The sequence below is a fragment of the Malurus melanocephalus genome, unplaced genomic scaffold (assembly GCF_030028575.1).
Source record: "Malurus melanocephalus ecotype Western Australia unplaced genomic scaffold, MMel_1.1 scaffold_687, whole genome shotgun sequence".
NCBI classification, from domain to species: Eukaryota; Metazoa; Chordata; class Aves; order Passeriformes; family Maluridae; genus Malurus; species Malurus melanocephalus.
Genome location: NW_026623919.1, coordinates 211,973 through 233,715, shown reverse-complemented (window position 1 = coordinate 233,715; position 21,743 = coordinate 211,973).

The window sequence follows — 21,743 nt, the reverse complement described above, 5'->3', positions numbered from 1 at the left end:
TTTTTTTCTTCTCTGAAAATGTATTTGCAGGATAGGAGCCAGCCTTCTGCTGCTGCCTGTATTAATGCGGGGGAGGGAAAGAAAGGTGACTTCGGGACAGTCTGTCTCCGTGCTGGAGAGCTGCTTCCCGTGAAGAGGCAGCTTGTTGGTTTTGCAGCAGTTATTGGGAAACATGGGAAAAATCACATGAGAGAGAAACTGGAGCATTCCTGTTAACAACAGCAGAATTAACAATTACTTTACAGCTGTGCTGTCACAGGCTGCCAGGGTTTCTCRGCTCTGCATTAGTCATGCTCCATGGCCTCAGCCCCAGGAGTTGCTCTCCAGGGTTTGGGGCTTTTTTTGGCTTGGTAACCAAGTGTGTATGRTGAAATAGTTTGTGGAGGGGGCAGTTCAGAAAGCACATCCACACCATCATGGGGGGTTGTACAAGCAGCCTGTGCAGAGGGAGGTTGGTGTGAGCAAGTGGAGGATGGGGACAGTCCCTGCTGCCCCCCAGCTAGCTGGACTGTCTCCCAATGCCTGGAGATGGCAGAAAGGGCTCCTTCCTCCACCACAGGGCTCTGGTCCTGCAGGTTCTGCACTGGGGAGGAAACAGGTGCTCTGGGGAAGGTCACTGGGGTCAGCCCTCATCTTCCCCTCTACAGAGATGCCAGGTAATCCTTAATCCCACAGGGAAGGCAAAGGTGCTGCTGGGAGCCCGGGAAGGGGAGAGCACCAAGCCAGAAGCCTGGCTGGAAAACACCACACAGGGTTTAGGATACATGTGTATTACTGTAGCCAGAGCTCCTGCCCAGCTGGGTGCTAGAGCCAAGATATAGTTCAGTCCCTGTGGCTTTGCATCTCATCTTCTGTGCTGACCTTGACAGTAAAGGGTAATTAGCTCAGGGCTGGTTGTGTTTTAATCGACCATTCGCTTCAGTGGTGCTTGAGGGTTGCTTGTCTCATCAGGTGGACTGAGAGTTGGGCTGAGACCACGAGCTGTGGGGTGGATAAACAGCTAACAGGTGTGAGCTTGTAATGGGAATTAGCTGCCTGAAATGGAGATGCTGGAATGGCCCTAAGATTGAGTGGTACTTAAGGAATAAATATTGGTTTATGTGAGAGAGGTGCAGGAATTTCAGTAAAGGAGGTGAGAGAGATCAAGGTAAGGCACAGAAAAACAACACCACACAGGATGGTAAACATGGAACAGTTGACAATATAATTATGTAGCTGCAACTAAAAACAGAAATTTGTCCTTGTTCTTTCAGACAAAACAGGAAAATCACACTGAAGTCTAACATGCTGTACATGACATTACATTTCCAGGGTCAAACTCTAACTGATGATAGCAGCATAAATCTAAAGAGATGTTGCTAGAATTGCTAAAACAGAGGTTTATCAGGGTGCTGTAAGGTCTCTTTTTAGCCCCTCCTTTACTCTTCTACAAAAGGAGGACTTGGTAGCTGGGACCATAACTGAAAAGCCATCACCGGTACCTTGTCATTACTAATCAAGAAGCAGAAATTTCCATTTTATTTACTTGCCCTGGGTACCAGGTGTCAAAAGCCTTCATAGACATTTAATTAGCATGTTACTAAACAGAATTTAGTTTTTATAGTGTATATATTTTTAATCAAYGCAGGAAAAGCTAGATCAGTTTTGTACCAAGTCATGAGCCTAGATATGACATTGATAAATGGGAAACAATTAATACAATTTATTTGTATTTTACAAGTTTTTTTTGAAAAGTTCCTTGATAAGGGGAGCTTATCAATTGTTTGTGAGGGTGGAAGGATCATAGCAGCYCATTGCAACAAGAAGCTCTAAGTTACTCCATGCCATAGCACGCACTATCACATTTCTCTCTCCAACAATATTCCCTATGTTGGCCTGGTCCCTTTCATTAGCTTAATCCCAGAATTAATGCCCCTTTAGCCTGGAAAAGAATTTGAAAGGAGGGGAGCTTACYTGGCCTTGCAGCTTTTTGTGGCTGAGCTCAATAGGGAAGACCCATCCGGAAAAGTGCAGTGGAGCATCAAGAAATGGATGATCAATCAGGAGGTGTCTTTATTAAAAGACGCCTTGTGGGTTCTTCTGGTGTAGCCAGTGCTGAGTAACTGGATAATAAACCAGATTTTCTGACAGCTCATATTTCTTAGACATCACTGAACACAGCACTATGACTTAAACATTAAAATTACCTGCTCCTAAGCATGGTCTCACAATTTCTCTGTTAAATTAAAGGGCATGTTTAAATTAACTTAAAAAAAAATAAAAAAAGACATTTGAGGTGGCAGGTCTGTAGCTTGGGTTACTTCTGCTCTGCTGCCTATTGCCCTCCCAGRGCAGAGGAAGAGCTAGTGGTAATTTGCATCACCTCTTCTGCCATTCCAGTTTCCTCAGGCTGTTTTGTGCTTCATYTCTTCCTCCCCTTCTGCCACATGGGTATTGTCAACAGAGTTGGGTGGAATGCAGTTAGATGATGGTAAAATGCAGCTAACCCAGGAAAGAGCCCCAAAGGAATAAATTAGTGTCTGAATTAATTCCTGCTACAAGCTGGAAGTTCTCCAATAACTTCAGAAGCTGTTTCCTTTAGTCCAAAGGAAGGAGAGATCATTCAGAGATGGAGCTGCAGAAGCTCTTGAAGGGCTTACAAGCTTTGTGAAGCAGCTCACCTGAACTGCAGGCACGGGAATATTTGGTGGAATCAGCCCGTGACAGACCGGGAGCCCGTGGGCACGAGGAAGGCCACCTTGTCCACATTGATGAGAAGAACTGAAGTAAAAGTYAGAGTCACAGTAAGGTCCTGTTCCAAAGAAGGAAGATCAAATGATAGTTCTCAATATTTGAGCACCTAAATGCACCACATGAAGTACTTTTGTGAGGGAAAGCACAGCAGGGCAAGTCTGTGTTACTGGAAGGAATCTCACAGAGTGGGGAGGTCCCATGGCAGTTCTGCCAGCACAAGGGGCAGGATGTTTCAGGCAGTGCTGAAACAAGGAGCTGTCAGCACCACCAAACAGCGCCACCAAAGCAAAGCTACAGAGCACCAAGAGAAGAGCTTCCTCCTGGGAGAAGTCTTGACTCTAGGGACTTTGCTGCACTTCTTTTAGAGGTACAGAACAGAGAGAGCATCAAACAGAAGCAGATCCAGGGGTTTCACCGCCCCCACCCCCCCCAAACTTTGCAATAGGGAAGAGATTAATGGCATAAAGTGTATGCSCAGAGCTCTAAAATACGTCTTTTTTTCCATCAGTCAGATGCAATTAGGTATCCTTACCCTTCTGCTGACTTCTGCTTAAGGGAGGAAAACAGTGAAGAGCCTCTTCCCTCTAGAAACCAGTGAGGTCTGAGACCAGCACACAACAAGCAGTGAAGAAGGGTGCAGTCTCCACCAGGCTGGGGAGATGGAGCAAGAGTTGCCCTTCAGGTGTCACCCATTTACAATAAACAGATCTACTGCTAGTTTAGGGAGGATTACACCATGTAACCATGTGTTGCTTTTTATTTTTAATTTCACCCCTAGTCCTTCCATGTTTTTATTTCTTGGAGGGCGGGCTGAAGCAGAGTTYAGCAATGCTCACAGGTGTGGTACAGTAGTTTTGTGTACAGTGGTGAAACCATGGTGGTTTTGCCCTTCTAAAGCAGAAAAAAGGAAAGAGCAGCAGGACTTGCCTGGATGTTTTGTAGCAGGAACCTCAACAGCCTGTGGGAGAGTAAGGTTAGTCTKTTCTTGGTATTCTATTTTATAAAAGTCATGGAAATAAAGAAAATATATTCAGCAGGTATCATAGAGGCATCAGTGATCATATCTGCTGGGAAGTTCTGTTCTTAAAATTCTGGCCTCATGTGGCAATTTTTCACCTTTTTCTCTTGAAAGAAAAGATAGCATCTTCAGCGGGCAAAATGCAAACACGTTTCACTTGCAAGTGGTGAACAAGGGGCYAGGACTTTTCAGCAGGTTATGGAGCATCTGATACATCACTTTACTGAACAAGATTTAGAACAATCAGAGGAGAGCTTTTTGCCTCAACTCACCTTCTGTGTGAACTTTTCAAATGCTCGTGCTCGTGTGTAGTAGTAAATTAAACAGATATAAGGCTCCAGCTTATAGAAAACACACACAAAAGATATATTTAGGATAACTTGTTTCAAACTCTTTGGCAACATGCTTTTTTTTCAGTTCTTGGATGCAGAGGCTCCTTGAAGGCAGGTGTAGAGGGTTTCCTGTCGTGGTTTCCCTCCTCAGGTGCTCTGACTGGAGGTTCTGGGACACTCAGTTTCTCTGAGTTGGTGTCCCAAGAACTTCAAGGGTGTGTAAGGTACCTTTGATGCAGGAAGRGACAGAGCAAGGGAACACTATAGAAGTGCCTGCAGGGCATTTACAGTATTCCACTCTCAGTCTGGACCTGAAGAAGAAGGTCAGTAATTGAATCTTGTTCCTCTTGCTCCCTGAGGCTGAGCAGTAGGCATGTCYCTGTGTAACATTCTCATGATAAGAAATTACACTTCAGCAAGTGGCACTGTGTTGAAGAACCCACCCTAAAGCCAAGCCAAAGGCTCTATCAGCCTCTGGGCATCTTGTGTTACCTGCAGAATGACTCAGGCATTTTCTTGTGCTGTGCTCCCTCTATTCTCACCTTTCCCAGTAAGCAGAGAAGTCCCTGACTGACCTGTCAAATGGGAATAGTGATGAGGAGTCCCAGTGATTCACAGCGAGGATGCGCAGAGCACTCCATTCCCTGCTCGTACTGTGAGGCAATTAATGCAGTTTGTGCTGTTTGGCTGAATGAACAGTTTGAAATGAACCATTGAGCCATCTGTTCCTCCAGCTGACATCAGGCGTGGCAGGAGTAGCAGTCAGCTTTTGCTGGGAAAGAAACATCTCGCTGTCATTAAGGAAAGTTCAAGAAAGGGGGGTGRGTTTGTTTTTTTTTCTCCCCCTTCCACTATCTTTAAAGCCAACTCTTTCTTTCATATTTTCTTGTGGCTCAGACCATATACCCTGGAGGCTGTTCTGGCCTCTAACCGCTGTCTTGAGAGCAGGGCAGTGGCAATACCAACACCTTTTTTGACTTCTTGCATGCGTTTGATGTGAGGGAGATGCTCAGCAGCATCTGAGTTTTGCAGGATTGTTTTCTCCTTCCTTGCTCTGTCCATCTCCATATGCTGTTTTCTTGATCTGAGGCATTCTAGAAACAGTGTCCCTTGAAAACAGCTCTCATGAAGGTTTCCAAAAGGTCTTCTGGAGGTCATATTTCATATTTCAGTTATTAAAGGCTGTCTGCTACAAGAAAAAAAAATCATTATTTCATTAGTTGTATGAAGACCAGGAAAAGGTTTGAGCAGTTTCTCATGGAAAAGAAATGCTATGTATTGATGATCCTCAGGAACTGGATGTGTGATGTTTATTCTGTGTTTGTGCTCCCTGRAAAAGAGCTACAGGGAGCAGACGGCTCATGGAGCTAATGCTGGTGGCAAAGGGATAAAATGAGCTTAGGGCAGGGAAAATGTAAGCGGAGACTTAAACAGAATATTTTAAGATTAAGCAGACCTGGTGGGCTGCATGTCTGAATAATACACAGAGAAGTGATGCAGGATTTCTGGAAAATCTGTGGACAGGCAAGATGCCACAGATTGGGGAAAGTTAGGCCAGTGCCTGTTTTTAAGAAGAGCATCCATAGGGAGCAGGGCAAAGTTAGGGAATTTTAAAGCCTTTACACCAGCTCAAAACTTTAAGGATGAATTCCCAAAACAGTCTGGAAGCACTTACCAGAGAACTGAGTGATTTAAAAAAACAAACAAACAAACAAACAAACAAAAAGAAGCCATAGATGCTCTTTATCTTGATTTTCAAGGTGCTGGCAGTGTGGCACAGCATTCTGCTAAAGAAAGGTAGGAAAACACTGAAAGGCCTGGGGATGGGCTGAGCTGCTGCCCAGCTGGATGAGAAGCATCTCTGGAAGGCWGCAGTGGCAGCAGACATTACATCACAAGCTTTCCATCACTGTCTGCTCTGGAGCAGGTCTTTTAATGGGTTTGTTAATAGCCACTGCTGGACAAAGGCTGTGCTTMTTGCATCTGCAAATGATAAGAAGCTTCACGTTCTTTAAAGGACAGGGTTTGAATGCAAGRTCAACAAATTATCAACAAATAGGAAAAATGGCCTTGGAAAGAAAAACAAAAAAGTAGTTCAGCTAGGACGAGATCAAGATCATGTTCTTGGGCTGGAATAAACAAATTCACCATGCAAGATAATAAAACATAATGCTTAACAAAAAGAGCTSTAAAAACACAGAGTGGTATTGTCACATGTTAAACAGAAATCTGCAGTATGATGATACTGATACAAATAAATATATTTCAGAGTTCTTTACCTTTATAATGATGCCTTAGAGATCTAGAAATAAAACAACACACTTYTAAGATAATATTAGCATAGGAGGTAATATGAAGGTTGGTCTTTCCATATCTGCCCCTTGGGGGTCTCCAATAAAAATGTCAACTTCTGCAAGGGTTGAATACAGTTTCATAAGTTTAGAAACTTGACATAGTTGACAAGAATCCCCAATTAGAAGCACAAGTGATGAGGTAATTCCCCCTGGTTCTACCCTTTTCTGAATTCTCCCCTCCTTAGATAGGAACTAAACTTTGTTTATGAAAATGTGTCTGGGGCAGGTATTTTGTCCTCGGCTCCCAGGAAGAACCAAGGCAGGACCCATAGGGCTTGGAGCCCCCAGAATGTCAGGGCTGCTTGTCAGGGTAGGGAAAAGTACTGGAGCTAGCTAGGAGCTATATAATTATACAACAATGGTCTACAYGGCTATGAATATATGAATATATATGAAGGAAATCTAAAGCAAGAATTATTCTGGCATCAATAAGAGTATAACCCTCATCTATTCAAGCACATCAGATATTGGACTATCCATCTAATCTGGGACACTGTATTCCAAACAGGTGTGAGCCAATTAGTCCAGGGAAGAGTGGAAAACAAAAGAAGAGACTGAGAGGTGAAACACTTTGGTCCTCAAAAGCACAAAATCTTGTGCAGAGGGTGGGAACATCTGCTCTTTATGGTGGATAGGGYAAAACCCAAGCAAAATTAAGGTTTGAAATTAGGAAAAATGTTTTAATGGAGTTTGTATAAAGGCACAGGAACTGATTGCTCAAGGGGGTGGTGTTTGTGTCAACTTTGGTGCCTTCTTGGCATAAATAAAAGCAAAAGTGCTGCTGCCATTGCTGCAGGATGAAAACTGCCCATCAGTACCCGGGGGGTTGACAAATGGCAAGGGGGGCTGTTTGTGGCTTGAAATGGGAGAGTGGTCAGGGCTTGAGGGCAGCACCAGGCTCTGCCTCCTCTGCCCCAGCCTGGGCTCAGCTCCCCATCCTTCTCCTCTCCCCCATGGAGAGGTGGTGCAGCACAGCCTGGCAGAGCTGGGTTTGCTCTGTCGGGAAAGGGCACCTGCAAGGCTGGGGCAATGGATTGAGCCAGGTGGGGGAAGTTGCAGGRAAGGCTGTACTTTTAGATACCGACCTACCATCCTGCCACAAATCCCTTAGCAGTGCTTTTCCCCATCTCACATTGTTGGACTTCTCTGTTTCTAGGAAAGAAAAGACAATTTTAGCATAACAGTGTTTTCTTGGACAAATGAACTCCTTTACTGCAGAAAGCATTTGTGCTAAATGGACAATAATTTAACCAATTTTATGGTCCATTATCCCATATAGCAGAAGAAAGCAAAGAATTAGCTTAAGCAAATAGATAACAAAAWAATTTATTTTTTAATGCAGACTGAATGTTCACCAAGCCCTGTGCAGCCATATTTTTTCATATAGCGGGAATTGCAGCCAAACCAAGTTATGTGGCTCATCTCTGTTTTGTGATCATTTCATTTGCTCATAATTAATGTCCTACGTCCTGCAAAGCCAAGCAATAGCATCTGAGAGCTTCTTTTCTCTCTCAGTAGTCAGTAAACAGGCATCTGGCTGAGACATGCTTGGCATTGTTTAACCAATAGACAGTTGTGTTTTATGGGAGTGTGGCACACTGGGCCACATTCCAGTCCCACTGGAAATCCTTGGGMCAGCTCCAAGGAATTCAGCATAAGGACAACAGAGATGTCGGGGCCCATTTTTTAAACTCTGGTGGGTGAATSTATCCATGCCTTATCAATGGCTCTTCACTGGTATAGGGGATTTGCTTTCAAGCTGTTGACTGTTCTGGCAGATGAGGTGTGCACTTCGTTGCTCCATGCCAGGCTGTGAGATGGGAAGGGGATGAGGGAGTGACTCAACATCAGCTATTAACTAAAGATGGTGGGACTGTTTCCAAAACCTGCATCTGAACGGCATCCAGAGACATTTTGGCTGCCTCTGTGCTTGCTATTTGTCATAGCACATGCAATCCTTGTACCTGTTTATTTGGGATTCCTTAGTAGGCAGTGCTTGATTGGAAAAGAAGGAAAAGGCCAACTATGCTGCACTTCCAACTGGAACAATTTAGGATGAAATGTCACAATTGTGTATCTATTTTGGTAGTTGAAAATCAAATGTAAATAATACTGCCCTCCTTGGGCACAGATTTTATGTTATTCAATGCACTTTGCAATGCTCCATACTGAATTTAATCTGTTCAAGGTAAACATCCTCTTGGAATCAACACTTACTAAACAACCTTCCCAAAATACTATCCCTAGAGTATTTTACTAGGATCTCATGGACAAAGCCTGTTGTTTCCCTATTTGAGACAGGAATTATCTCTTTACCTTGTAAAATGCATACCCTGGCAGGATTTGCTGCCAACGTAAAGGGTGAGAATTAATAAAGCAAGAGGGTGCTTTTCCCAGAGCTAAAAGGCAGGTCCCCAAAGGGTTCCTGATGGGGTTTTGGAGGAGAGCACCAGGTTCTAGCTTGAGTCCAGTCAGGGCCAGCCTGGTGACCAGCCAGGAGACCCCCGAGGGAAATGCTGCTGGAGCAGAGAGGATGAGAGGAGCCGGAGCCGCCTCCTCTCCCTCTCCTTTCCTCTGCCTCTCCTCGCTGCTGCTTCCCACGCTTCTGCAAGTGACAGGAATTTTTCATTAAAAGGAATGCTGGATTTCAACGTTTGCTGTCCTATCCATTAATGAAACTAATTTATTATTTGAAATTTAAATGGAAATCATCCATTTCTCCAGAAGAAGGCCAAGAGAGAGCAGGAGATTTTTTGAATACCCGAAGTTCCTCAAGCTTTCTCAGGTTCAAGACTTTCTAGTGTGAACATGATGATAGTTGCTTGCCAGCTAAATATTCTTTATGTTGCAGGAACATTTTTCTGTGAGGGCAGATGGTGTTCGATTGGTAGTCAGAATAATACATGAACAGCAGAGGAGATGTGGGTTGATTAAATAATTAGCATACTGTGACATTCTATTGCTTCGCTSTAACTTAAAGCTAGGTCAAAATGTTGGTCTATATTGCACCTCCCTSCCTCCTTCCCTTCTTCTGATTGTTTTKCTGTTCACTCCAATATRAAGTTYAACAGAAATCTAATTGTTTCCTGGTAGTACAGTGTATGAATTTGTTACTCRGCCCTGTATGTTACAGAGTAAAAAGGAATAATATAGAGGAAATTAAATTTTGCTAAATGAATTTAAGTTGCCTGGCAACGAATCATACCCAATGTGGAATCCAGTCAAGCATCGTTGTGCCTTACTACRCGGCACAGATCAGTGTTCAGGCCAACATACATGATTTTGGAAGCCAACACTAGTGGAAGGACTGAAGCCTGATTTTCACTCACCATGTCTGAACAGCTCTTGGGCTTCAGAGTCTGTTTGCATGTCCGCCAGAAGTCAAATTAGTGAATCTTATCAACTCTGCTGCTTCCTGTCCCCCTGCTCTCCAATAACAATAATTACAGGCAGTTTGCTGTCAGCAGAGGAACAAACACAGGAAACATGCTTCTCTCAGCAAGGTATCATTATTCACTTACTAAACACAACCCACTGAATTACTCAGCCTCCTCTCCAACTCCTGCTACCTCTGCTGAGTTTTTTGAGACTTTCTGTGAATAAAAATGCAAGAAGTTGTCCCGCTAAGAAATCACTGTCCTATGAAATGRCTAAAAAGAGAGCAGCACCTTTGGCTGCCGTGTAACCACCAGCTGGGGCGTAGGGGAGAAGTTGCTGTAGCACCTCACAGCTTTGGGGGTCAGGCTTTGGATGATGGGCTATCTCCAACAGGAATGGAAAAATAAGAAGTGGAAGAAGTTACCTGCCTCTTCTAGGTGTTACTGTTTTCTCTAGAGCAGTCTTCTGGATGTCCCCAGTGCTGCAGGCTCTAGTGTCTCAAAACATCCAGGAAGAGTCCTACAAAACTGGTAAATCTCCTTTTCTTGTTTTGCCATGAAATCAATGTTAAGGTAAGGATTAAAATTTCATGTTTGAGAACAATCATGGTAAAACTGACCATTTCACAATCTCCACTTGTGAGGACTGACACTGTGGAATAAGGGCAGTAGTGCTCCTGGAGCAACTGGAGAGGGTGTATACACTCACTCTAGCACCTATCTGAAGAACAGAGTTTAATATTTCTATGTCAAAGTGCTGCAAACTCAAACTATACAAGAAATGCTGATGTCAGTAAGTCCCCTCAGAGATTACACTTGGAAATGAAATTTCTTGATGTCCTTTTTCTTCTTTAGAGAACAAGCATTCAAAAGTGATAGTAAAACAATCCAGTAAATTTATATTCAGTACTTTAGAAGATACTTTAATACAAATGCTACAGCTGACTACTTTTATTTCTATGACCAAACACAAAATATTTGTAGTGGGTGGAAGCAGAGTGCCAACAAAAAGTGGGAAAAAATAGAAATCATGTGCTTACAAATATGTATTAAGAAAGAGGAAAAAACTGCCCTTAATGCAATGGCATCGACGGCACCTTCCACTGTGCAGCTCACAGCTCAGCTTGAGACTCATTTCTCTCATCCAGAAATCTGCAGAACCATTTGCTGCTCAGGACTGTGGTGTGAAGACCAGGAGCTACTCCTGAAGAGGCCTTCTACCTCCCAGATTTCTGGGTGAACCTTTATTTGGAAATTATGTTCTTTGAGTCCTGTCCTAAACCGTTAGCATAATACTTGCCTCCTGTGCTAAGCAGCTGCTTGGTTCTTCTAAATGATTAAATTCCACTGCTGCAAGAGATTATTCCAGTATTCTCCTGTTTATTTTACAAATTAYTACATAGCTTATTAAACACTTTATTTTAGGGTCTTTGAGTAATTATTGCTATTATTATTTTTAAAGTAGCTTATTAATACAACCAGACTGGAAGATTGGAATAATTGTTAATTTATGCCCTCCTTGAGCTTGAACTTGAAGGAATGACATGATGAAGGCACTGCCTTACTCAAGTACTGAGACCCACAGCTACATTTCAAATGCAAGATAAATTGATTTAGATCACATCACCTTGCATTCATTTACTTTTTTTTTAATTTATAAAATGCATCTTGAAAAACATATTTGCTTAATGCAGAAGCTCAAAGTCAAATAGACTGGACTGGACAAGAACAAACATTTCAACGCTGGCATCTCTTTAGCTCAGTCACAAGCACCAAACTCACAGTGTTCCTAAAGCTCTTTTTCACCAGATGAATTATGGGGTTAATTTTCTCGCTAGCCTAATGGAAGGAAGAAATCCAATTACATTCAGAACCTTCAACAAGAACAGGTATAGCTCTTCACCTTGTTATTAATATTTACAACCATCATCAGAGGGATTATTTAGAAATACAGCAAATTCTCTTTCCTTCTTGACCTCTGGAAGGCTCAAAAATTTGCAATCCATAAAACACGATTAGGATGGTCAGGTTTATACCAGAGTGCTTAGATACAGATAGTGGAAGGGACAGGCTGTGAGTAYGAAGCAGATGATCTTTGAATGAGAGTACATTTGGAAAAATATGTTTGTGGTCCTAAAGCTGTGATTCTGAAGGTCAGGGAGGGCAGCGGATGTGCAAATCTAGTGGTGGCATGATTAACACACTCGAAGAAGGCTGGTGATGCTCACCTCAATTTTTAACAAAACCCCAACCAAGCAGACAGAATTATCTAATACAACATTCTTATTCAAGCTTTAGATGGAAATGTCTCTGTGCTCTGTTAATTTTGCTCTGTCAATTAACCATGCTTTTTATAATAAAAGCAAGGGGTCATCATAATCGCAGGATGTGTGGGTGGTTCAGGACTAAATATCATCCCTTGGTTTGGAGGGCTCCCGAGACAAGCAAAAACACTGTTATTAAACATTATTGATAGGTGTAAATCATAGTTCACACAGGTGAAATGGCAGCATCAGGCCTAAAAACATGAAAGTTTGTTATTTAAGTGTACAGATTAAAGAAGTATAATCATGCAGCATRTGACATTTAGCAAACTGTGTCAGTTATGCTCTTTTAATCTGAAGAATTTATCTAAAGGAAAGTTCAAAGTATGTGGTCAATTAAAAAGCTCTCAAATACCCAGTTTCTGTGTATATTCATAATGATTCCTGGCCATTCTCCTTTAGCTAAGTAAATCTGTTTGATTGGTAGCTTGATTCTAAGATTATTTCTCAGTGGCAAAAGTCTTGGCAAAAACCCCAACCAACCAAATAAACCTATCCAACACCACCCACTTTCCTTTAAACAAAGGCATCATTTTGTGGTTCCTGTGAGACTGGGACCCACGTGATGCTTTTATATCTCTCCCATACTTCATATAAACTATAGTGAAAAGGAATTTTTTTATCCTTTATTGTATCTGCATATGTCTTTTCAGCATTGGTTTGGATCATTGGTTTGCTGCAAAAGTTCCTTGTGTGATAACCTCTTTAACTTCTCCCTTATAATTCAGACAAAAARGCAACTGGAAATAATAAAAAATTTWAAAATATKCTYAACAATCAGCATCAATAAAACCTGCTAAAAAAACAGGGGAATTTTTAAGGCTACATTGTGAGTTCTAGCATCCATCTTCTGATTTAGTGAGAAGGTAAATGATGTGCATGAAGCATATGGATGATGTACTGTTCTGAAAGATGCTGTGACTAGAAGTGCTGAAACACAAGATGCTGACTCAAAGGTGAATTTATATATATCATTATATTGCTTTGGGTTTGTTCCAGATAACATTGGAATGGATTTTAAAAGCTGCTCTTTCTATCTGGAGGAAAGAACAAAAACATTCAAAACCGTCTTTAACTTGTTGCCTTGCTCTGGCAGTGGCACGTACTACTTTTTTTACAGTTAGAAATATGAAACTTCATTGTGCTGTGTGAAGCTTCATTTTTGATGTACAAAACTGATTTTGCAACTATTTCTGTGCAGGACATATCCAGCTTCCTCTCTGAATTTGTCCTGGTGATCCAGCCGTGCTAGACACCCCACCAGAGAGCTATGGAAAGCCTCCAAAGGTAAACTTAATGCTCCCTGGTTGCTTGTCAGCTGCATTCAGGCCCGGTCTCTCTGAATAATTTAGAGATGATTTAAGTTACTCTCATTACAAATGGCCTTGAAAACGAAAACAAGTAGCTATGTGGTGTGGTCCAAAAATATCYTGGCTGTGTCCTGTACGTGTCTCCATTCATTCTCTCTCTGCTAGCAGGGTAACAGAAGGCTCCCTTTGCATATTCATGCTCAGCTTGGGTTAAGTAGCAAGCAGAGGTCTATCTTAGTACATCAGAGTAGATACACTGGTGTCCAGAGAAGGGTAGACTCTTCAGAGGCCATATTGCATTCATTGCATCAACCCTGCTTCCTTCTGGAAGATTTGCTTGGTCAAAGGAGGCAGGTCAAGTCTCACGTCATTGTGGTGCTTTGTGCTTGTTTTGCTCAGTAATACCTTTAGCCCTCCCATCTTCTGTTGTGCTTTAATTGTCCATGTGGTGGCCATCTGTTTTTGGACATATATATTGAATTAAAATAATAAAGACTGTGGAAAATGAAGTGAGAAGTGCTTCATAATGATAAATAAACCAAAATTAATATTATATAGTTACTTTTTCAAGGTATAATTATGAGTTTATTGCTAATATCTTCAGTACAGTCTTAATCAATTGTGTAAGTTGTGTTGCAAACATAAAACCATTTTCTTATGTGAATTTAGAGGGTTTTTTTTTACCTGTGTATGGGACTTRCTGTGCTGGTGCCAAATGGATGTTCGAACTTGTGGAGTGTGATTGAAAGAGACAAGCTGAGGTTTTGGGGATTGGCACTATCTAAAATGAAATTTTGACTCAGTCATACATCGTACTTAGAATGTTTCAYGTCAGTAGCTTTGAAATTCAACATTTGATAATAAAAGCTTTCCATTAATAAAACTCCATCAATCAAAAAAGTTGGTTTTGCTGTATTTCTCATCATCATAATCAGTTTTAAAAATKATTAAGGACCTAACCTGCTGATTTTTAAAAAGCCACCAGGATAGCAAACATAATTATTGCATGAATGAATTGCCTGCAGCTTTTTGTGTTCTGCATGTTTGAAACAAACCAAGCAGGCTTTCTGTGTCAGGGTAAATTGATTTCCAGAGCATGTATTTTAACCATTAGTACSTAAAGATGACTGAAACAAAATCCAGGTATGTAGAGATTAGTGCAGTACAAGTCTCCAGAAAAAGGTACATTTTGCAGGGTACCTTGGGATATTGAGAAAAGATTTTTAAGACATCCCCAAAATCAATACTGCAATATTATTGGAAGATTTCTTTCTTTCTTTCTCTCTGTAAAGCATTTACTAGAGACCATTTCTGTCTGAGACAGTTCTATCATTAATGTTACCATCCGTGATATGCAGGGACAACATACTGATGCCTCTGATACTCTGGCAGCAGAGCAAAAGACAAAATGGTAAACAGCCCATGGCCTGTGCTGGAAAGCAGCCATTCTTTAATGAATACACACACAAATATATATGTATATATATATATATATGTATATGTGTGTGCATACCTTCAATAACTCATGGAAAAGCAGCTGTGTTGTCCCAGGTGATGGGATCTCGGCACAAACTTACATGTAACACAGATAATGCATATGTAAAGAAATAGGAAACTAAAAATCTGTCTCAGATTTTATAAAAGTAGGGTAATCCCTCAGTTTACTGGAGCCAGCGTCTCCTCAGGATCTTTTCTCCACTAATTCTTTAGTGGATTAATTTTTTCCTGGGTTTTTACCATATAATTCAGATTAGAAAATTTAGGATAAGGTCAAAGGGGAAAAAGTTGCAAGAGAGAGGAATTCACTTGAAAATCTTTTGTGCATAAATTGTATGATGCACCTTTGGAGGAACACTATGTTTCTGGTTTGTGTTTTAGACTTCATGAACTGTATTGTGCTTGTAAGCAATGAAAAATTGATAGGATATAATAYCAACCTGATAAATTCCTGGCACTGTTTGTATACAGTTAGTAACTGAGACAGATTGTTTAACCAAGAGCTGGGAGGTGACAAGAGAATTGGTTCCTGCCCCATTCACCCTGAGTCCCACAAAAGCTGGGAATTATATTTCCAAGTATTATTTCTGCATGTATGGGAAAGATTCAGCCACTCACTCTGGCCAGCACACTGATGAGAGAGGTTTCTAAAGAGACATCTACATGAATACATAAAACAGTACTATCAGGTCAAGTGGAAGATCRATTTCTAATTCAATACAAAGCTTTTATCTTAAATAAATACTTTAATTGCCATGTTAGGTGGCCTGTGGGGATCACATTGACAAATATGTTCCCTGTATTACAAAGTGGCTTAAATCTGGTACAGTGCTTGCAACGAGTTACGTATGCAAAAGAAAGCTTTTTGTCACATTGTAAACGAAAGGAGGGTCAGATCGAGTTATGAATAACTATATTGTGGTGGGGAACTGTAATGATTCTTTTGGCTATTTGGAGTCACTTAATTACAAGAAGGAATTATGGAATAACATAGCAGAACATAATTTTTGTTATAACAATAAAAAKATGGACTTTAGATGTTTCCTGGGGGCACTGTAATGCAAGTCCTTTACAATAGACTTCAGCTTAATTTAGGAAGACAGAACATGATGCTGTTTCTTCAGAGATCGTCCTTTGATTTACAAGAAAAATTTCCTTGTGATTTGGTRGTGGCATTCTTTCCCACCTAAGTTGCACTCTTGCCTGTGTTTTCCAGGGTGCAGGATCTCCTTTCTGAGTTATGAAAACTCTTTGCATAAAAATTCTACAGAAAATGGGAAGAGTAGAAAACAGARGAGTGAGCAGGAGCAGGGCTGGAAGTGGAYACCCAGGGTTTATCAGCTGGAAAAAGATTGCACATGAAGGACAAATAGTTTGAGGACAGGATTTTTTTCCTGCCCCCAAAACAGTTTTCAGTGGTCTTGGGGATAGGGACAGAGTACCACTTCTGTCTGGGAACTAGAGGGGAAGAAATGATAATTGAAAATTATTTCTGCTGTATCTGGTGAACTGAAKCTCAAAAGCATTGATGTTAGTGTTGCACAGCTTATTGGTGATGTATGGGTGTGTTTCTAAYATCATATTACAAACACTATTACCTYGTGTAGCAGAGTTAGCAATCAGAATCTCATTATGGATGGCATTTTACACATGCTTCATGTTTCTTGKGCTTGTAGCCTTTGAGCGCATTAGTGTTTTACTGGAAGTGTTCCATTARGAAAATATTTACCATCCTAATTCTAATATAATTAAGTGCTTTGCTTGGGAATTTTCATGGYCACTAATTAGGTTAATACTGAATCATTATAACAAAAACATAATTAATCTCCCATAGTAGTAAAATTAAGTACACATTTAAAGCTAAATTGAATCAATCAACAGTGAGAAGGAACAATGGCTGTGCTTCTGATTTCACTATCTCAAGGTTTCTGAAATAAAAACTTCACTTATATAATGGAGACAGATTATGTGTGTGTTTCCATAGCCATCTGATAGCAATAAGCTAACCAGAGGATAAACAAGGGCTAACATTCCAGAAGATGTGAGGGAATCACYTAATCTTTTGGGGTGGTGAAGGGGGAATTTGGGGTTACTTACATGCTTTTGATTCTTCTTTGCTGAGCAAACATAAGCAAGGCAGTTGTAAGAGTAAACCCCCTTGACCTGCACTCGGTAAGAGAAATCCTTTGTGTTTGCTGGCTCAGTTAGGAGAAAATGTTCCTTGAGGTGTCTTCTGCACATATGGATATGGTGTTGCCCTCTGCTTTTTTCCAGAGAAAGAGGATGGTGGTGTGCCCTCTCCTGTGGCCTTGCTAAATTGCCCAGCATCCAGCTATTATGGCAGAGTTTGGGCCCTGGGCTGTTCTTATCCGATGGGTCAGGTGGATATATCCAGTGGTTCTCAGCCCAAAGAGGGTTTAATTTAGCTAAGCTAAACATCATTGCTATCTGGATGCTTTCTGATTCTTCAGCTTCCTTTCTTTCAAGGGAAAGTGGCAAGAACACARGAGCCAGAGCTTTCCCAGGTTTTCCCCACCAAGAACTGGCATGAGAAAAGCTTGAGAGACCCTTCTTTGACAGTAAGCCTCACCTCATAGCTCTTCCCWCTGGAGGTGGGGAAATCACTGCCTGTATTTAATAGAAAATTTAATTAGGGTTAACYTTAATTTAAATAATTGTTAAGCTATTAAAATAGCTATTAGCATGCCCTATCATTTGCTATCAGAGAAATGCAAATATGTGTCACTGCATCAATTYACGAGAACACAGATTGGAAGCTGATAATTGTTACTGTAGTTCCCACCCCAGAGATCCAGGAGGTTTTTGTTCTTATRTGACAAATCCCAAGGTTTGCAATAGCCTCTCTATTAGCAGCAGTAAGCTGAGGTGGGTGTGGGGAGAATTATAAAGGCATTTTCATCCTCCTGCATTTGAAAAAGAGATTTACCTTCAGYGATGCAAGAAGGATTATGACCAGARTCAAACCTCTGTACATTTTTACRTAGTTTTATAGCAATGAACCMATACTGTTTCTATTAAAGATTCAACATTTAATGAGCAATAGACAAAAAAGATCCTTTGGCTTGGGCCCTAGAARTGCACTACTGTCTATAAAATATACKTGTTGTTAAGAGTCGCTGCAGTCGAACGGAGCATTATGTAATTCTTTGGCAAATGGGCTCCCTGTGTAAGTACTTGGAAGTTACAAGTTTGTTAACTTTGTCTTCCCAAGCTGTAAAAAGGTCCCATAATAGCAATTTCTCTTGGTTTGCCAGGCACTGAAATAAAATCTAGAAAGCTATGYAACAGAAGATTCAGAAGAATGCAGTATTTAAAGATGCATTATCCTGTAATGTGCATTAACTACATCCAAAAGATCTGAGTATCAGGTAAATAAAAAACAGATTTTTTTTTCTTTTTGGATGAAAATAATGTAAATTCTAGTAGTTGTAAAAAATATTGATCTTAAGATAAAATTTATGAGGTAGGTAGGTCTAATCCATGACTAGTCTATTTCCATGACTATTTTTACATGAGGCAGTTCTTGTTTTTGAGAACACTGTCACCATGTACTGAGAGTATGGTTTGATCTGTCTTTTTAAAAACCATTTATTTGAATGTAGATTAAATTTCTTTTCTTGGCATTTATTCTTGTGCCACCAGTGTCAAAACGAAATGGCAAGCATTGTGATAAAAGAAAAATTATTTCATTTCCCTGCAGCTTCTGTAATTGCTTTTGTGCTGTTTTTTGAACCTCTGTTCTCTAACTCTGCAGTCCCTTCCTTGAACAGCAGCTCATTGTTCAGGACTTCTATGCCTACTATGGCAACAGGACCTTAAAGCACAGCGGAAAAACTCAGACATCTCAAATCGTGTGCTAGAAAATAAACTGATTATTTCTGCACTCATATTAATAGATTCTGTTCTCAGAGCTTAATTCTGATCACTGCCCTGAGCACAAATGAGAGTGTTCAGCAGAATTATGCCGAGTCGGTGATGAAGCCACCCCCAATCTTTTCCCAGGTTGGGCAAAATTAGCATAAGTACTCCATGCACACAGCTGCAGCCTTCAGCACGCGGGAGCTTCTGCAACAGSTTCCCTTCCCCAGGAGGGGGTTTTGCCAGTGGAATGGCACTGGCATGGATTCATAAACCATACGCCTTCTCTTGCTTCCCACGCACTCTTTTGTACTGTCACCATGGATCAGTGTAGAAGCACAGCTTCACAGGTCAAAGCCTGGGTAGACTCTGCTGAACATGCTTCCTAAGTGTTGTTCTCTCCCTGTCCCCAGTGAGCAGAATCTATTTCTCTGGGCAAAATGTAAGCCAGATGGAATAATGCATCTGAAAGCTTGAAAGGCAGACCCTTTGAATTTTTTGCTTTAYGATCTTAATTTATGCACATATGAATGTGACGCATGGGTTTTTTTCTYTCTCTGTCTCTTTAGCACCCCAAGCATAACAAAATTCTTTTCCAATAAMACTTTAAAAATTAACTTCGAAATCAAGAAAATGTGGAAGGATAACTCATGAAAAACTGTTCAAACAAACAATTGTAAAACAAACTATGAGGTTTATTTTCAATTTTCCCTTATCAACTATGTAAGGAACACCTAGAAGAGGCRTTTTGCTCTGACTTCCAGGGGATCACAAAAGTGGGATGGATTTACACTTTGACTTGTTATAAATCCCAATACTGAATCAAGGAAGTAATACAGCCAATAGACATTGCAACTGTAAGCATTAATAACTAAACTTAATTAAAAYAATGTGTTCCTCTAAGCATGCTCTYACAAACAGTAACMGTTTTGTCTAAACTTTCCAAGCTGAAGCTAAAGATGGAAAATATTGGGCAAATGTTTTAAATTTGGTGACTGTATAGCCAGTTGAAAACTAGATGATACAGCTAAAGTTGCACAACCAAAATAACGGCATGCTGAAAGGCTCACCCCATTAGAGTTATTAGTAAAAAGGCTATATGGTCATTCTCATTCRTAAATGGCAAATGTTTATTTCTTTTCCAAAAGCAGAAAGTTTCAGAGGATTAGCAGTTAACTTTGATGTYACAGCTCAGTGTATTTTTTAATACAATGAGACATTTATCATTGGGTTCACTCAGGACAATTCTCTGCCTACTGAACAGCAGCACATAATTGCACACTCTCCGTTCAATCACATATTGCGGCTCATTTGGGACACAGAGCAGTATATTATCTTTAAATATAAATGTCTGATCATTAACTTGGAAGACAAATGATATTCATTTTTCTGATCTGGCTCATCTTATACAGCCATAATATGCTGGCTCGGAACAAATGCAGACTTTCCGAAGACCGGTMTACTTTGTGGCAAAGCCTGTGAGTGGGACATGTGTACAGCATGGATCTTACTGTGCCTAAAGCTGGTTTATCTCTACTTCTGTGGCCTTAATCATATCATGTAGGCATGTAATTCTGCTAAAATTTCCCAGTGTAAATGCCTGTAGACAAGTTATAATGCAGTTAAGGACTTTAAACTGTTGAAAGTGAAAACGTATCCTTAAAATTCTGGAACCTTTTTCGATATAAACAGGATGTTTTATYCATAGATCATAGCTGAAGCCTTGATCTCTAAGGTGTGCCCACAGATAGCTAATTATCAGCTCAAAGAAACTGAGATAGAGACATCCGATGCCTTGCTCTTGGTCAGACARCAGATTAGTGGCAGCATGGGGACACCAAGTCTTATGACTCCAACCTTGTGCTCAGTGCATTAGATCACAGTTGTCTTGTTTATATCACTATATTTTCTGAAAGATTGTTTTTTGGTGCTTTTTCTTTTCTTCTAATCAGATGCTTGTAAATTAAGTTGCTGACTGTAATCAGAAATGTATTTATCACTGACTCTGGCTCACAACCAAGCACACTGTTATTTTTGAAACAGGACAGCATGTTCCTCCCATTCCAAGGAAAAGTTAATTATGAGTCGCAGGAGACCATGTCGTGATTTTGTTGTGGCCATTTGTCCTCTATTGTCTCACTGTTGCAAAAGACAATTAATTTCCTAATTCTCATTTGGTGCAACAGCATTGCCTCCAGTGACTTGCAGTGTTAGTATTCTGATAAAACGAAACAGTAATTTTATAAAGCTGGTGAAAACRGGAAGAAATAATAGTAATGGGCATGTTTTATAAGTGAGGGAGGATGAGAAGACAAAAATCCCTCACTGCTTTGATAGTTCAATAATCATCAAGTACCCTAGCTACATACTGTTTTTTTCATCAACCAAGAATATTTTGTGGTTTATAACTCAYCACATTGTCAGAATGMAAGCTCTAAACTCTGCTGGCTGTGCTGTCATGGCAGCAAAAAAACTTCCATGTGAATGCTGGCTGTCTAGCCTTGAGCAGGTTTGCCTCACCTAAGAGAGCTGTGCTCTGTGCCAAGGAAAAGGCCTAGTAGGACATTTGGAATTTGGATGGACTAAATGATGGCACTGGTCTGCTAGATCAAATATGCTGAACTTTCCTTTGTCAGTGTCTGATAGCAATTAAGTTAGAGTTTAGTTAAGTTAGAGTTTAGTGGCAGTATTTCCAAACAACATCAGGTCCCAACTGCCTCTTGCAGCCTGCATAGTAGTTCATTTAATGTAAGTCTGAATTTGTGTAAGTTCACTAATTAATTTTGTTTATTAATTCACAATTCATTAATTGTGAATCTTATCAACTTTAACAGCTAAATGAATAAGCACTTGCTTCAAACCATACYTTAGGCTAGGAACATGTAACAAAAATACCAGCTTACTTTTCACAAAAAAAAA